This window comes from Equus quagga, chromosome 5 (genome assembly GCF_021613505.1).
Source record: "Equus quagga isolate Etosha38 chromosome 5, UCLA_HA_Equagga_1.0, whole genome shotgun sequence".
Lineage (NCBI taxonomy): Eukaryota > Metazoa > Chordata > Mammalia > Perissodactyla > Equidae > Equus > Equus quagga.
In genome coordinates this window covers 118,282,729-118,298,219 of record NC_060271.1, presented here as the reverse complement: position 1 = coordinate 118,298,219, position 15,491 = coordinate 118,282,729, and the positions used below count along the sequence as shown (strand labels likewise).

General features: G+C 36.6%; 1 protein-coding gene across 3 annotated transcripts in view; it reads right to left on the bottom strand.

The window, feature by feature from the left end:
• ASXL2 (ASXL transcriptional regulator 2) overlaps positions 1-15,491 on the bottom strand; it is a 162,483-nt gene that overhangs the window by 90,810 nt on the left and 56,182 nt on the right. Inside the window, exons 1-2 of one of the 3 annotated variants that reach the window (XM_046663137.1) lie at positions 3,291-3,308; positions 2,601-2,603 (exon numbers count right to left, since the gene is read on the bottom strand). The exons of the other annotated variants lie outside the window; for them this stretch is intronic. The gene's annotated coding sequence lies outside the window, so the exon portion shown is untranslated. Of the gene's footprint in view, positions 1-2,600; positions 2,604-3,290; positions 3,309-15,491 lie in introns of those variants that run through there. 3 annotated transcript variants of the gene reach the window in all.

Here is a 15,491-nt window from a genome sequence, read left to right as displayed (position 1 = left end):
AATGTGTTGCTAGCAGACCTTCTCTTAAAGAACAACTAAAGGAAGCTCTTCAAACAAAAATGAAAAAAGAAGGAATATTAGAGCATCAGGAAGGAAGAATGAACAACAGAAAGAGCAGAAATAGGGTACACACAATAGACTATCCTTCTCCTAAGAGTTTAACTCACATTTGATGACTGGAACAAAAACTATAACATCATCTGATAAGAACCTAAATGGAATGAAGCTTCCACACTTCACTCAAAGCAGTAAAATGTTGACAGCAGCACACTGTGTACACTGTAATACCCAGAGCAAATATTAAGAAAATTATGCAGAGAAACAAAGAAATGCACTATAAATAAACCAATATGGAATCCTAAAAATAACCCATGGGAAGGCAAGAAAAGAGAAACAGAGGAACAAGAAACAGAGGAAACAACAGAAAACAAATAAAACAGCAGATATAACCTCTAACATATCAGTAATTACCTTAATTATAAATGGTGCAAATATACAAATTAAAAGGCAAAGATTGGGAGAACAAGTTTTTAAAAAACCACAACCCAACTATTAACAAAAATTTCATTTCAAATTCAGAGAAACTGGATCACTCATATATTGCTGGTGGGAATGTAAAATGGTACAATTACTTTGGAAAACAGTGTGGAAGTTTCTTTAAAACTAAATATGCACTTAGCAACAACTCAGCAATTGCAATTCTGAGCATTTATCCCTGAGAAAGGAAAACGTATGTACACAAATTTTCATGGAAGCTTTATTTGTAATAGTCAAAATCTGGAAAACAATCCAGATGCCCTTCAATGGGTAAATAGTTAAATAAGCTGTAGGACATCCACGTCATGGACTACTACTCCACAGTAAAAAGAAATGAAATATTGACACATACCAAAACTTTGATGAATCTACAGGGAATAACAGTGAAAAAAAGCCAATCCCAAATGGTTACATACTGTATATAGTTCCATTAACATAAATTCTTGAAATGACAAAATCATAGAAATGTAGAACAGATCAGTGGTTGCCAGGGACGAGGGGAGTGGGAGGAGGCAGCACTAGGGAGGTAGGTGTGGCTATGAAAGGGCCACACAAGGGATCCTCTTGTTGATGAAACTGTTCTATATTTTGACTGTGATGGTGGATACATCAATACATACATGTGATAAGACTGCAAAGAGCCAAATACACATCCACACACACAAATATGTACAAGTGAAACCAGGTACATTCTATCAAAAACAGTATTCTGTTTGTGATACTGTACTATGGTATTGCACAATGTTACCATTGGGAGAATCTGCATAAAAGATTATTTCTTACAACTGCTTGTGCCTTACGTTTTCTTTTGCACTCTAATTTTCTACAGTGAGCAACGCAGTAGACATCTGCTGTTTCTGCCTGGCCAATATACACATTCTCTTCTTCTGGAGAGAGTGTGCAATTTTGCTTTTGGGAACTACGCTCCACCCCACTGGAAATAGTCTTGGTAGGACTGTCCATCAAGATGTCCCACCATCCCACTCTTTCTGAACTTTAAGCATTAGCCGAGTAGATCTAGACTAATTCATCCCAGCTGGAGTGCCTTAATGAGCCTATCCATTAGTTTTAGCTACCTGATCTCTGAAGCTTTCCTAGTTCTCAATTTTACAGTCTTTCTTTCCTTTGAGGCTGTGAGCTAGCCCACATTCTTCAAGTAAAGCCCATTTTGCTTAAGTTATTCACATCTGGTTTCTATTATTTATACATGAAGAACCTAATCAAATATAAGCCCCCCCTCAAAAAAATTTTTTTTCTTTCCTAGCTTTAAATTTTTTAAATTATAATTTTAACTGTTTATACAATTTGAATTAAGATTTCCTCCATAAACTGAGATTCAAAAATGAATACATTCTTGTAAATGAACTTTAACAGAATGCAAATTTAACTGGAGTTAAAAAGATTTATTAAGCTCCAACTAGAAGACAAGCACACTACGTACAAGTGACATGAAAACACATGGATGTAGTTCCTGCTCTCAAGTCTCACAGGCAAGTCAGATAACTACAATAAGTAACTATAATATAACATGGGAACTGCTAGAACAGACGTGTCTAAAATGCTAAGTCAACATAGATGAAAAGCCAGTTCAGTAAAGGATCTAGACTATGAATTTTAACCTGTTATGGCCTAGTTTTAAATTTAGTGTCATTCCCTTAGAGGATTTACCAATATGACTCTAAATCAGTCATAGCATAAACACGTTTCCAATCTTACAGCCATAAAGCAAATGTTAGCTTGCATACTGCCAATCTCTTAAATATTTTCATTATTGATCTGCAGAATACTGAGTATCCCAATGCTACTACGTCAAATGATGATTTTAATAAAACTAAATGTAGGTTGGGTTTCTAAAATTATTACCAAACAATAATTACTACAAACTCCAATAACAAAAAAAGCACATATAATAAACATTTACATAGTACTATCATTCTTAGTTTCTAGACAAAATATTTAATTTTATAAAGTAAAAATCATGCATCCAAAGGTAAATTCAACTAAACTTGTAAAAGAGTGCTTTATAACTGTATAATACTTTAGAATAAAGTAATATTTCTTACCTTCTGGAGTTGGAATACATCCCAAGAAAAAGAAAGGAGGGGAAAAAAAGAGATTTTAATTTTTCTTTACAAAGCAACAATAAAGCCAAAAAATAAACTCTCCCTTACCCTCCCAGCAATATCCACAATTCTTCAAATTAGCACCTTCCCCCCAGTTCGCTACATAAAACATTAACTTCTTCTTTAGAATTTAAAAGTCAGCCCAAAATGTCACTGTGACTAAAAATACACAATTAAATTCAAATAAATAGTCTACACCATTTCAGATAACATTGCAGTACCTTAACTATGTGGCACAGTAAAACTATCACAGCAGTTCAGAGTTAAATGCGGACACCAATAATATTGCCCATTCTTTAATATTCTTCCCATGCATTTCAATTTCAAGGAGCCATCATAAAGCCATCAGCTATGGACCCTAAGGTTTATTAGCTTCCCTTTGATCACACTGGAACTCATTGTGAAGCTGAATGACAATGGATAAAACACTTTTCGGCCAATATCCAACCATTTTGGGTTTTTTATTTTTTCATTATTAATCCTTTTTGACATCACCACAAGCTTTGCGGGCTTTAAAGGAGACTGCAACTAGCAGATAAAGAAAATACAGGCCAAACTCAAAGGTACCAGCCAACCTTAAACAGATATGGTATCAACTTAATTAATAATGTTCTTCATTCTTAAACTGACCTCTTTCTAATGAAATCACCTCAAGGCAATTCAGCTGGGCAAAGAGTCAAATGATCTCTGTGGGGATAATGATTTCTGTTGAAAAGTAGTTGAGAATATTGACTTTATTTCCTTTGCCATATACTTTTACATAAAAAGAGGTGGGAAAAAATTAGGTGATCAGATTAGTTTTTTTGGTCTGAGGTGAGCTAAAACAAACTTAAAGACCATGTGAGAGAGATTATTTTATTCATAAGTAAATATATTAGCACTAATCAAATGTAATTGGGACTCCTCCAAAGAGGTAAAATTTTAATCTGGCAAATATTTATTGAGTGTGATCCTTTTGCTAGATGGTTCCCAGAGTTCTTTACAATTACAACTCTAAAGGAACTTGCTTGGGATTCAAGGCTGAAAACATAAGAAAAACTGCTTGATAGATAATTTTGAGCTCTGAAAAACAATATAAAGATCTATTTAAATGTTCCATTAGGATAAGTTCTTTAAAAATGTACTAGCCTTTTCAGAAGCCAAGTTATTATCATGGCTGAGCTTTTTATTTCAAATTCTTCCAGAAAGCAATATACAGTTAGACAGCAACTACCCTAACGTTGTTATATGTCAGCAAATGATATAAGTTTGAGTTTAAAAACAATAGAGCAAATATACTAGTAAGAAGGATAGTGAGAACTATGGATGTAGAGGCAGCATGATATACAGAAAAGAACAAAACCAGGAGCAGTATGCTTGGATTTCCAGTTTCACTGAACTAGTTGTATGACCCTGGCCAGTCTCAATCTCCATGGGTCTTAATTCTTCAATAATAAAAAGAGATGTAACTATAATATCCCAATTATCTTTTCCAACTATAACTTCTATGACTGAAATAAAATGAGTGGTTTGGAAAAGGGGTTTGGGGAGGGAGGAGAGGACGAGGAATGCAATAGAGATTACCCATTTAGGGGTACTGTTAATCAAGGGCATCATTTTATAATATAACTAAACTTTATTTGCAAGGAATGTGTGTCCAAGTCATCTGCTTGTTCCCAAATATGCCAGTACTACCACATAACTAGCACTTAGTCTTCCTTTCCAGGTCTTTTCCCATAAGGAACCAATGCTTTTTAAATGCTTCTTGACTTCTTTCAGAGGTGACAAATAAGTAATGATCAACCCAATTTAAGAGCTAGGCAGTTGGCTACATTCATTTATTAGTTACATAACTTATTCACCCACACCAATCTTATGGTGTAAAAGATTCAAATTCCTGTCTCACCAAAATTACTAATTACTATATATCATGAACCCTTGGGACCACTCATGAATGGTCTAATTCAGAAAATACTCTATCTGTTGATGACAAATTCATGAACACAAAGAATCTTCCTATAAATTGTCTTTCCTTTTCTACTCATGAACAGAAAGACAAGAAAAACCAGTAAGAGAACAGGGTCTCAGGAAATGAATACTTTGCTATTTTCTCTTCTTTCCTAAAAACTCTTTTTCTCTACTAGCTGATGTAAGAAGAGTCAAGATAATACAGCTAATAGGATGAACAAAGCAGGTTAAGAAAACTCCAGTGGGGGTGGGGTCAGAAGCACTAAAAACAATGGCTACTTTAGAAGGAAGGCTTGAAGTCCCACACTTAATGCTGTAAAGGGACTTTTGTAAACATTAATGGCAGCCAGAGCTGATGGAGGGGAAAAACCTGTTGTACAACAGACTAAGGACAGAAGTAGTAATAAGTGATAACAGTAGAGGATTAGCAGGAATGGTCTCAAAGTACACATAAGCACTTGATTTATGTACTATTCTGCTTGTGTACATTTTATCAATAGTATGTATGCTTAATGGCCATGTTTAGCTGCTCTATTTTTCATAGTAAGCTAGAATATCCAAATTGCACACAGTCTCTTGAGTTCTTATCTGTTAGATACAGACTGGAATGCTGAAGTAATAAAATGCCTGAGATTTACCTCATAACAGTCTGGGGTAGGACAACTATTTATAATTTATGCTGGAGGATGCATACTTTTCTTTTCGTTTGCAATTTTCCAAAAGTAAAAATTTATATTTAAAAAACTGTCTTCAGTACCTAACTTATAAACCTAGACTTGTAATGTAAGTGAAAGTCTATTATCACAAAAGGAAAAGGATATATTTTTAGATTCTATAACACACCAGGAACTATTTACTCATCAATGTCCAAAGCAGGTATCAGATATTAATCTCTGAAAATAGATACCTACTCTCCAGCTTCAGATCATTGCTATCTTTTAATGTGTTATCTTGACATTTATAACAAAACTACTCCCCACATTTGAATACTTCCTCATCCCTCATGAGGTCCAAAACTTGTTTTTGAATCCACAACACACGCTTAATGAATCCTTTATTAATCTACTCCCCCCTCCCCATTACCAGTTTATTTCTCAGTTCTTCCTCTCTTCGGTAAACAGCAGCTATTCAATCAGGAAGCCTAGAAATCATTTTTTATTTCCTCCTTCCTTTCACCTTCCCCATACACGCCATCAGCAAGTCCTAAAACATGTACCTCAAATCTGTCTGTTCTCTCTAGCTCTATTACCTTCACTCTAATCCAAACCACGACCATATCTTGCCTGCTCCAGTACAACAGCCTCTTTATGAGTCTCTTTAATCTCTTCAACTCCTGACTGCTGCAGTCTATTCTTCATAAATTATACTTATCTAAATATATTTATCTAAACAGATGTATATTTATCTAAAACATAAATCAGACTACATATCATCTTGTAATTATCAGATGCAAATGTTTGAGGTAGGTGTAAAATTATTTCCCCTTGAGGACTGACTACACATTTAGACAGAGCAATGCTTAAACATTTAACCATGCCAACAGATTCACACTTGTTTGTTCTATTCGCATCCACCTACTTATTTGGGAGAAAAAACAGGCTCCAATTATGGAAATAGTCAATAGTGAGGTTCCAAACACCTAGTCATAAAACACCTGTGTTAAACGCCCTATACCAATTTGTGATAACCTCCCTTTTATTGCAAGTTCAAAATGACTGGAATACAAAGTCTACACCAAAATCTAGAATTCTATTCTAAGCCAAAGAAAAACACACTGATTCTGACTTGAAATTTGTGGGTTAGTCATGGAAGGTTCCATGAATTTAAAGCTCAACCCAATTTCATAATTCAAAACTGACTGGGATTTCTGGTGCTCATGAGGACAGAGCAGGCCCAACAATAGCCTCTCTTTCTCTGGCTAGTTACAACTAAAAATTGTGGATAAAAATACAAAAAGCAACTTCCCACACAAAAACTTGCAGATGAAGTGATCATAGTAGCATTATTCATAAGAGCCAAAAAGTGGAAACAACCCAAATGTCCATCAATGGATGAATGGATAAACAAAATGTGGCATATTGCATACAATGAAATATTATTCAGTAATAAAGAATGAAGTAATGATAAATGTTACATGAATGAACTATCAAACATTATACTATGTGGAAAAACGCCAGTCACAAAAGACTACACATTGTATGATTCCATTATATAAAATATCCACAACGGGCAAATCCATGGAGACAGAAATTACACTAGTGGTTGCCTAGGGCTGGGGCACTGAGGGAGGGGCCGCCCAAGGAAGAAAAGTGACAGCCAATGAGTACAGGCTTTCTTTTGGGGGTGAGGAAAATGTTTTGGGCAAAAATACTAAATAAAAATCACTGAACTATATGCTTTAAAATGGTAATTTTTATGGTATGTTATTTATATGTCAATTTTTAAAAAGCAACTACCCAAAACACTGATAATCAAGAAAGCTGGCACAATGAGAAGTCAAAAACCTGATTTGTATGGGGTTATGTAGTAAAGAATTTATCCTAACCCAAAGAGATGTCTACCTTTGCACTTGGCTTCTAAGAGATAATCACCAGGCCCTCTGAGGACCTCCAGATAGTAACACGGTAATTTAGAATGGAGGCTTTGAGCCACATCAACAATGTGATTTAGAGTGGGGGCTTGGGTCACATGGTATCAGTTGAACTCTAGAAGGGCTAGATACTGGAAACTGACATCAGCCATATGAGTAATGATTCATACCTACATGTGCCCCAGTAAAAATTCTGGATACCAAGGCTCAAGTGAGCTTCCGTGGTTGGTAATACTCTGTGCATACTGTCACACACTGATGTTGATAATTAACACTGTCCTAAGTCATGGGGAGAGGATGACTGGAAGCTCTGTGTTTGGTACTTTGCCTTGACTCTGCCCTACGTGTCTCTTCCCTCGGTTAATCTTAATCTGTATTCTTTCCATGTATGCCTCACATAACCATGAGTGTACCACTTTTTGGTGAATTATGCAAGTACTTCCAGTAAATTATCAAGCCTTGAGAGTAGTTTTATGGACCTCTAAACCATTCAGTTGGTCTAGTAAGTGAGGGCAGTCATTTGGACTGTTTCCTACACTTTGTAATTAGCTAAAGTCTTACAGGGTGAGTTTTCTGGGGTTTTCTCTCACCACTTTGACTGAAGAGCAGGCTCTAGTTGAGAAGGTGTACTACTGTAGGGTATGGATAAAATAATGAGAAAAGCCCTATCTTTCTGCCCAGATGACAGGGAGAAAGGACACTGGAGGCTACCACATTGGGCGGGGGGAAGGGGAAGCGGGGGGACAGGATGAAATTTCAGAGAGAAGAGAACTGGAGAAGGGGAGAAGGGAACCCCCTAATTCCCACACAAGGCCTGGGCTCATCCCTGAGCTATGCATATCTGGGTCATTCCAACCAACACAGCAAAGGCGTTGAGAACTGAACCACTGCTCACGTCTAAGACTAACCCTGAGTGGCACATGCATGGAACAGATCCAAAACAGTAGAGCACAGGCTTTGAAAACTGAGTTGATTGTTGAACCAAACTCACAGAAGAGTAAGAGAGAACGTGCAGTCAGAGAACAGCTGGGTTGACTGCCTACTTAAAGAAATCACCATTCTCCAGAAATTTTTAACAGAAAAACAGAGCCTAAACCACAAAATACTCAAAATGTCCAGAATACAACCTTAAATTTCTCAATAAACAAAGATCCAGGAAAATGTGACAAATTCTCAAGAGAAAAGACAATCAACAGTTACCAACCCTGAGATTACCCAGATGTTGGACTTATCAAACGAAAACTTTAAAGCATTCATTATTGCTATACTCCATGAGGTAAAGATAAAAGAACTTGAAATTAATGGAAAGACAGAAGTTTTCAGTAGAGAAACAAAAACTATAAAAAAAGAACAAAACAGGAATTTGGGGATTAAAACACATAACATCAAAAATAAAAAATCTCTCTGGAAGAGCTCAATAGCTGAATGTAGAAGACAGAGAAAAGAGTCAGGAAATGTGATGACAGAGCAACAGAAACGATCCAGTCTGAAATACAGACAGAAAAAGGTTGGAAAAAAAATAAGCAGAGACTCAGAGAACTATGGTAAAATACCCAGAGGTAATCATGTCACTGGAAGAAGAGAAAGAGTGTGGTCAAGAAAAAACATTTGAAGAAATCACTGAAAATGTGCCAAATTTGCCAAAAGACATAAAGGTACAGATTCAAGAAGCTCAGTGAATGCTAAACAGATTAAACACAAAGAAATCCACACGTAGACACATTAAAAATCAACACACTGAAAACTAAACATTATCTTGAGAGCAACCAGAGAAAACAATGATTACTTATAGGAGAACAATGATTCAAACAATCAAGGTTTAATGGAGCAACCTTTTTAAAGTACTGAAAGAAAAGAACTGTCAACAGAGAATTCTATATCCAGAAAAAAAAAAATCCATCAAAATGAAGACAAAACGAACAAAAAAAGAAATTCTCAAATGAAGGAAAACTAAGAGAACTCGTCACCAGCAGACCTGCTCTAAAAAAATACTAAAAGGGAAGTTCTTTAGACTGAAATGATACTAGAGGGAAATGAACTTAAGGGAAGAAGGAAGAGCAAAAGAAATGGTAAACATCTGGGTGAACACAGCTAGTCTGTGAACTATTTATGACTGGAAAGCAAAATTAGTAACACTGTCTGGTGGGGAATTCCATACATGAGATGTAACACATATGACAACTATAGCATAAAGCAGATGGGAAAAGGGACCTAAATGTTTGTAAGTCTTCTACATTTTATTTAAGGTGGTAAAACATTAATTCTAAGGAGTTTGTAAAAGGTTTGGGTATATATTACAATCTCTAGAGAAACCACTTATAACAAAAAGATATAGCCAAAAGTCAATCAATATAATACACTGCAAAACACTCTAATAAATCAAAAGAAGGCAGTAGAGAGGGACTAGTCAAATAAAAAAATAAGAAGGAAAAACAGAAAATAAATAATAAAATGGTAAACTAAATCTAATTATGTCAATGATTATCAGATTGGATTTTTTTAAAAACAACACACATGCTGGGGCCAGCACCATGGCTGAGTGGTTAAAGTTCTGCACGGTCTGCTTTGGCGGCCCATGGTTCACAGGTTCAGATGTGGGGTGTGGACCTGCTCCACTCATCAGCCATGCTGTGGAGGCATCTCACACACAAAGTAGAGGAAGACTGCCACAGATGTTAGGTCTGGGCTAATCTTCCTCAACCCCCACAAAATAGAGGAGGATTAGCAATAGATGGTGGCTCAGGGCAAATCTTCCTTGCCAAAACAACCACCACCACCACCCTATATGCTGTCAATAAAAGCCCACTTTATTTTTTTTTTTATTGTATTAATGATAGGTTACAATCTTGTGAAATTTCAGTTGTACGTTAATGTTTGTCATTCGTGTTGTAGGTGCACCACTTCACCCTTTGTACCCACCCCCTACCCCACCTTTCCCCTGGTATCCACTAAACTGTTCTTAGTCTACATTTTTAAATTCCTTATATGAGTGGAGTCATACACAGATTATCCTTCTCTAGCTAGCTTATTTCACTTAACATAATTCCCTCAAGGTCCATCCATGTTGTTGCAAATGGAATGATTTTGTTCTGTTTTGCAGCTGAGTAGTATTTCATTGCATCTATGTACCACATCTTCTTTATCCATTCGTCTGTTGATGGGCACTTAGGTTGCTTCCATGTCTTGGCTATTGTAAATAATGCTGCAATGAACATTGGGGTACACAGGACTTTTGGGATTGCTAACTTCAAGCTCTTTGGATAAATACCCAGTAGTGGGATGGCTGGATCGTATGGTAGTTCTATTTTTAGTTTTTTGAGGAATCTCCATACTGTTTTCCATAGTGGCTGCACCAGATTGCATTCCCACCAGCAGTGTATGAGGGTTCCTTTTTCTCCACAACCTCTCCAACATTTGTTACTATTAGTTTTAGATATTTTTGTCATTCTAATGGGTGTAAGGTGATATCTTAGTGTAGTTTTGATTTGCATTTCCCTGATCATCAGCGATGATGAGCATCTTTTCATGTGCCTATTGGCCATCCGTATATCTTCTTTGGAGAAATGTTTATTCACGCCTCCAGCCCACTTTTTGACTGGGTTGTTTGATTTTTTTGTTGTTGAATTGTGAGAGTTCTTTATATATTATGGACATTAAGCCTTTGTCAGATATATGACTTGCAAATATTTTTTTCCCAGTTAGTGGGTTGTTTTTTTGTTTCAATCCTGTTTTCCATTTGCCTTGAAGAAGCTCTTTAGTCTGATGAAGTCCCATTTGTTTATTCTTTCTATTGTTTCCCTTCTCTGAGAAGACATGGTGTCTGAAAAGATCCTTTTAATACTGATGTCAAAGAGTGTACTGCCTACGTTTTCTTCCAGAAGCCTTATGGTTTCAGGTCTCAGCTTTAGGTCTTTGATCCATTTTGAGTTTATTTTGGTGAATGGTGAAAAAGAATGGTCAGTTTTCATTCTTTTACATGTGGCTTTCCAGTTTTCCCAGCACCATTTGTTGAAAAGACTTTCTTTTCTCCATTGTATGCCCTCAGCTCCTTTGTCAAAGATAAGCTGTCCATAGATGTGTGGTTTTATTTCTGGGCTTTCAATTCTGTTCAATTGATCTGTGCACCTGTTTTTGTACCAGTACCATGCTGTTTTGATTACTGTAGCTTTGTATGTTTTTGAAGTCAGGGATTGTGATGCCTCCCGTTTTGTTCTTTTTTCTCAGGATTGCTTTAGAAATTTGGGGTCTTTTGTTGCCCCATATGAATTTTAGGATTCTTTGTTCTAGTTCTGTAAAGAATGTCATTGGGATTCTGATTGGGATGGCGTTGAATCTGTAGATTGCTTTAGGTAGAATAGACATTTTAACTATGTTTATTCTTCCAATCCATGTACAAGGAATGTCTTTCCATCTCCTTATGTCGTCATCCATTTCTTTCAGAAAGGCCTTGTAATTTTCATTATATAGGTCCTTCACTTCCTTAAATTTACCCCAAGCTATTTTATTCTTTTTGTTGAGATTGTGAATGGTATTGTGTTCTTGAGCTCTTTTTCTGTTAGTTCGTTATTAGAATATAGAAATACCACTGATTTATGCAAATTGATTTTGTACCCTGCAACTCTGCTGTAGTTGTTGTTTACTTCTAAGAGTTTTCCAATGGATTCCTTGGGGTTTTCTACATATAAGATCATGTCATCTGCAAACAGCGAGAGTTTCACTTCTTCCCTCCCTATTTGGATTCCTTTTATTCCTTTTTCTTGCCTGATGGCTCTGGCCAGGACCTCCAGTACTATGTTGAATAAGAGTGGTGATAGAGGGCATCCTTGTCTCGTTCCTGTTTTCAGGGGAATGGCGTTCAGTTTTTGCCCAGTGAGTATGATGTTGGCTGTGGGTTTGTCATACATGGCCTTTATTATGTTGAGGTAGTTTCCTTCTATGCCCATTTTGTTCAGAGTTTTTATCATAAATGGCTGTTGGATCTTGTCAAATGCCTTCTCTGCATCTATTGAAATGATCATGTGGTTTTTATTCCTCAGTTTGTTGATGTGGTGTATCACATTGATTGATTTGCGGATGTTGAACCATCCCTGTGTCCCTGGTATGAATCCCACTTGATCATGATGTATGATCCTTTTGATGAACTGCTGAATTCTGGTTGCCAAAATTTTATTTAGAATTTTTGCATCTATGTTCATCAGTGATATTGGCCTGTAGTTCTTTTTTCGTGGTATCCTTGTCAGGTTTTGGTATCAGCGTGAAGTTAGCCTCATAGGATGTGTTAGGAAGTGTTCCATCTTCCCTAATTTTTTGGAATAGCTTGAAAAGGATAGGTATTAAATCCTCTCTGAAAGTTTGGTAGAATTCCCCAGGAAAGCCATCTGGTCCTGGGGTTTTATGCTTTGGGATGTTTTTGATTGCTGTTTCAATCTCTTTCCTTGTGATTGGTCTGTTCAAATTGTCTGCCTCTTCTTGAGTGAGCTTTGGGACATTGTAGGAGTCCAAGAATTTATCCATTTCCTCTAGGTTATCCATTCTGTGGACATATAGTTTTTCGTAGGATTCTCTTATAATCCGTTGTATTTCTGCAGAGTCTGTTGTTATTTCTCCTCTTTCATTTCTGATTTTGTTTATTTGAGCTTTCTCCCCTTTTTTCTTTGTAAGTCTGGCTAGGGGTTTGTCAATTTTATTTATCTTCTCAAAAACCAGCTCTTCATTTCATTGATCCTTTCTACTGCCTTTTCCGTTTCAATAGTATTTATTTCTGCTCTGATTTTTATTATTTCTCTCCTTCTGCTGACTTTGGGCTTTATTTGTTCTTTTTCCTCCAATTCAGTTAGGTGTAGTTTAAGATTGCTGATTTGGGATTTTTCTTGTTTGTTCAGATGTGCCTGTATTGCGATGAATTTTCCTCTTAATACAGCTTTTGCTGTATCCCATATGAGTTGGTATGGCATGTTATCATTTTCATTTGTTTCCATGTATTTTTTGATTTCTTCTTTAATTTCTTCAATGACCCATTGCTTGTTCAGTAGTGTGTTGTTTAGTCTCCACATCTTTGTGCCTTTCTCAGTTTTCTTGTAATTAATTTCTAGCCTTATAGCATTATGATCGGAGAAGCAGCTTGCTATTATCTCAATTTTTTTTAATTTGTAGAGGCTTGCCTTGTTTCCCAACATATGGTCTATCCTTCAGAATGTTCCATGTGCACTTGAGAAAAATGTGTATTTAGCTCTTTTAGGGTGAAGTGATCTATATATGTCTATTAAGTCCAATTGTTTTAGTTTTTCATTTAGTGCTACTATTTCCTTGTTGATTTTCTGTCTGGATGATCTGTCCATTGATGTGAGTGGGGTGTTGAGGTCCCCTACTATTATTGTGTTGTCTTTAACATCTTCCTTTAGGTCTGTTAATAGTTGCTTTATGAATCTTGGTGTTCCTGTGTTGGGTGCATAGATATTTATAAGTGTTATTTCTTCTTGATGAAGTGTCCCCTTGATCATTATATATTGTCCCTCTGTGTCTTTACCTGTCTTATTTTGAAATCCACTTCGTCTGATCTAAGAATTGCAACACCTGCGCTTTTTTTCTTGCTATTAGCTTGAAGTATTGTCCTTCACCCCTTCACCCTGAGCCTGTGTTTGTCTGGGCTGAGGTGTGTTTCTTTGAGGCAACAAATTGTTGGAGCTTGCTCTTTAATCCATTTTGCCACTCTGTGTCTTTTTATTGGAGAGTTCAATCCGTTTACATTGAGAGTGATTATTGATGCATGTGGACTTAATGCTGTCAATCTGTCGCCCATTATCTTGTTTTCCTGCATTTCTTTTCCTGTGTGCTTTAGCCTACCCATTTAATACTGCAATTTCTTATGATGGGTTTCTAAGATTTTTCCTTATTTATGATTTGTGACTCTGTTCTGTATTTTATTTTAGTGTCTACCCTAAAGTTTGTATTTAGAATCTCGTGTATAATATAGTCTATTCTCTGGTGGTCTCTTACTTACTTGGCCAATACTGATTTAGACCCTTTGCTCTTCCCCTCCTAAATAATTATTTTCATTTCTTATTCCAACTCATGTTATGAATTTGTAGTTAGAGTGATAAGATCATCCTTGATTTGTTAGTTTCCTTACCTTTACCCTAATGCTATAGTTGAATATTTGCTATCCTATTCTGGTTCTATTCATCGGTCTCCCTAGTCTGTGGATTGTGACCCCTTTCTCCCTTTTTTCTTTTTTCAGGTATGAGAGCCTTCTTGAGGATTTCTTGTAGTGGAGGGCTTTTAATTACAAATTCCCTTAACTTTTGTCTGTCGGGAAAAGACTTAATTTCTCCCTCATATCTGAAGGAAATTCTTGCTGGATAGAGTATTCTTGGCTGAAGATTTTTATCTTTTAAAGCTTTGAATATGTCACTCCATTCTCTCCTAGCTTGTAGGGTTTCTGTAGAGAAATCCACTGACAGTCTGATAGGGGCTCCTTTATAGGTTATTCTCTTCTTTTTTCTTACTTCCCTGAGTATTCTTTCCTTATCTTTCCTTCTTGCCAGTTGTACTACTATGTGCCTTGCAGTAGGTCCTTTTACACTGACAAATCTAGGAGATCTGAAAGCTTCCTCTACACACATTTCTCCATCAATCCCTAGATTTGGGAAGTTCTCTTCAATAATTTCGTTAAGCACACTTTTGGCTCCATTTTCCTTTTCCACGTTCTCGGGAATTCCTATGATCCTTAAGTTCTTACTCCTCATTGAATCCACTATCTCTCGGAGATTTTCCTAGTTTTTTTTAATTCTTAGTTCTCTTTCTTCCTCTGTCTGGAGCCATTCAGCCTGTCTATCTTCAACTATGTTAATTTTCTCTTCTATGGTGTCTACACGGGCATTCAGGGAATCCGTATTCTGTTTTATCCATTGTGTTTTTCATCTCTAGTAATTGTGTCTGATTCTTCTTTATGATTTCAATCTCTTTTGTGAAGTAACTCCAGAACTCATTGGCTTGTTTCTCTATCTTTCTCTCTACCTCATTGAGTTTTTTGATTATAGCTGCTCTGAACTCATTATCACTTAGTTTACCTAATTCCAAGTCCTCAGGACTTAATTCTATGTTTTTATTGTTTTCCTTCTGGTCTGGGGCTTTTATAAACTGCTGGATGGTAGAGGAGCAGTTTTTTCACATGGTGGTAGGATTCAGTTGCAGTTACAGCCTGTCGCCACTAGATGGGGGTCGAGAGCCGCGTGTTCTGAGCTCTCCGCCTTCGGGCAAGATGGCGGCGCCCAGTGCGCTTTGCCCGGAGGGAG